The 3,238-nt window shown below is 36.6% G+C and overlaps 1 pseudogene; it reads right to left on the bottom strand.

The window, feature by feature from the left end:
• Positions 1-1,750: 1,750 nt before the first annotated feature.
• Positions 1,751-2,730, bottom strand: LOC148697647 (acyl carrier protein 1, chloroplastic-like; annotated as a pseudogene).
• Positions 2,731-3,238: the final 508 nt, after the last annotated feature.

The following is a 3,238-nucleotide window of genomic DNA, read 5'->3' as shown; positions in this document are numbered from 1 at the left end:
CAACTTTCATGTCCTTTAGTTTTCAAAATTGTGTCCATAAATTTAGTCTCTCTGGCCTTACTCTAATACAAATAAGGTGACGTAGAGCACGTGTGGCCGTCGAGCTTCATACATAGAGCAACCTGCTATGATACCATATAGAAATATGATTCCCTGATTTGTCTGATACAATGTGTATAATATATTTATATATAGGGTTTGACAAAACCCATATGAGACGAATTCCTAAAATAATTACTATAAAATTTTACCTTCTTGCAATTACGGAGAAGATTCTATATTAACTAAATGTTCTAACAAGAACAAACAATTATATATTAAGCGCATCTACCAAACATATTGATAGAACGTCTTGTTACTTAACAAAGAAAATAAGATGTCTGAGACTCTGAACCTTCCCAAAAGGTGAAAGTGAGCACAGAACTTGTGCGCTCGATTGATCTTGATGATGAAGATTTTGTAAGGGTTTTGAGACTTTTGGTGTCCCACATCGGGAAACACTAAAGGTTCATTGCCCTTTATATAGATTTAGTGCTTTAGTCTAGTAATTAGAACATTGATCATTTGGAAATGGATTGAAGGCTTGGGCCTTATGGTTGCCCTTAGGAAATAACTAGTCCTTTGCATAAAGGTCATGAAAAAAAAAAATTGTGAGACAAAATAATGAAATTTGTCGCACAACAAATGATTGTGCGTTAAAAAAAAATGATTCGTCGCATTAAATGTAACAGAACAAAGAGCTTAATTTTTCGTGTGAAATGCAACGAGGCAAAAGTATGTTGTCCTATTGTCCTAATGGGGACGAAAATGCTGCGTTAGTCAAGCATTGCACGACGAAACGTTTTGTCTAGTAAACATTCATGCAACAAATTGGAGTAATTTTAATATTATTTAATTGTCACAAATTTGTCGTATGCATTGTGACATCCCACATCGCCAAGGGAGTGATCCTTATGTGTATATTCTCATCCCTACCTAGCACGAGACCTTTTGGGAGCTTACTGGCTTCGCATAATCGGCTAAAATTAAAGTCGGAGAGAAATTGTCTGCTTGCGCATCAGGGAAGCAACCATAAGGGCATACTTGATATTTTGAGAAAAGGGTTACCCTTGCCTTAGGGGGCAAAAGCGACTTTTTATATTCTTTCTATACGCAAATTTTCCCCAAAATCGTTTTGTCATATCGAAATTATATTCCCAATTGGGTCACAAAATTTGATTATATTTAAACTTGTGCGCCTGTTAAAAAACCGAGGGAAAACCCAACTGCAAAAAATACCTTACTTCTCTCACTCAGAACTCCGACCACCAACAATGGCGGCGTCTTAACCGTCCGTCCGGCCTATGCTTGTATTTCGCCGAAATCTCTCTGCCTCCCCCACTGCCTTTCCCACCCACACAAGTCCTCGCTTCTGTCCGCTACCAAATGATGAGAATTTCAGCATTTCAGACGGAAATTGCCCTGAGACTGAGAGTCTCTCTCTCTCTCTCCTCCATTTCCGTGCTCTCCGAGTCGAACCCCAAATTCTCAAAGGTATTGACTTTTTGTTTGCTTTATCAATTTTTTGTTTGCGATAGTGTAATGTGCTCAATTTTGGGTTTTTGTTTTGCCTAAATTTTAATTCTCAATGAATTTTTGTTAATTTGATTTAACTTTATAACCCAAAATTTCTGTTGATACCGATGACACGGGCAATATGATTTGTGTCTATTCACTACACACAACAATTCTCAAAATACTCGTTCAACGATGATAAAAAGCTTTTAAGTTCACTTGTTTCAGATTTGCAACAGTATGGTCTTGCACAAGTTTCTGAAATTTCAAAAAATAAGCTGCTCGGAAGTCTTCCGAACCATCCATAATCGTTACGCAACAGCATGGTCTGGCGAACATTGTACGGTTATTCTCCATTTGATCAGAACTCCACCGGTGAAAAGAAACGAGAGTATCGAAAACTCAACAGAAACTCGAAAATTCATAAATTTATAGTAAAACCACGCAACTACGAGGTTCGGATTTAACACAAAACAACCGAGTACATAACCAGTTTACCGAGTACTTATCTCTAAAGCAGGCTAGGAAATGAAAATGCTTCTCGACTCGTTTCCATCGCTTCTACGCCTTATTTTTCTCAATGAGCTTCTCAATAACATCTGCGGCATCCTGCACAGTTGCAATGGTCTGACCGCTTTCCTCTTCCACACTGATGCCGAATTCCTCCTCAAGTCCCATCACAATCTCAACCTGGAGTGCAGCTTCACATTAGAACAAATTCAAACTACAACAAATAACAATGAAGTTTAAATACCGAAACTGTAACTACGTTAGAGAAACCAAAATGATTTCTACGTCTGAAGATTTTTAACTGCAACGAACACTGTTAAAAGTAAAGAGAATTTTGAAAGATTGCACACAAAATAACCAATATGTCTCCTTATTCTTCACTAGTACTGCAATAGTCGTAACGATTGTGAAATGTAGTATATTTTTCTGGTTAGAAGAACTCCCTGCGAATACGGATGGAAAAAATATAAAGAAACCGGAGTAGGATGTTAATGAATGTTGAATGTACCGTATCTATTAATCCGCTCCAAGTTCGGAAAACTTTGACTCGCCGGTAACTGCAGAGTCATCTGGCAATGCAAGTTGCTTCTTTACTATCTTAGACACCTTTTCCACCGTATCCGGCTTTGCCTGATGATGGACAATTAACATTACTACAGCTCACAACTACCAGATAACTATCAAATTTTTAATTTTTACTACATTTGACTTAATTCGGGTAAACTCGAGAAACACTCAAACAATGGCACGCTTTTCCATTAACTTTGTACAACTCAAAACAATTTTTTTTGTAACGTACACAATAGTTTATATACAAACAATTTAACACACCATAATTTAAAAATAAATTAAATAATTTAAATTTTTGAAAACCAAAGAACATACCTCCAATTTCGTTCTTCACCTATCGATAATCGTATACAAAAGCTATATAGAAAACAAATTTAATGGCATTAGTACAAATTCACAATGAAATTTTCAAATACAAAACAAAAACGCATACCGAATATAGTAGGATAGATCGATTTAGGGAGAGATGATGAAGATTGAGATGATGGGAGTATTAGAGGATGGATTTGATAGTAATGGAAGGAGGAAGATTGAATTTTTCTGGTGGCAGAGGCAGTTGCTGCAAAATTTGCAGTTTTTACCTCTACAGCTGAGTAATCTGATT

The sequence above is a fragment of the Pyrus communis genome, chromosome 4, assembly GCF_041283825.1.
Source record: "Pyrus communis isolate YQ-2024b chromosome 4, ASM4128382v1, whole genome shotgun sequence".
Classification (NCBI taxonomy): domain Eukaryota; kingdom Viridiplantae; phylum Streptophyta; class Magnoliopsida; order Rosales; family Rosaceae; genus Pyrus; species Pyrus communis.
Note: the sequence above shows the minus strand (reverse complement) of the source record. Positions and strands in the feature narration are given on the sequence as shown.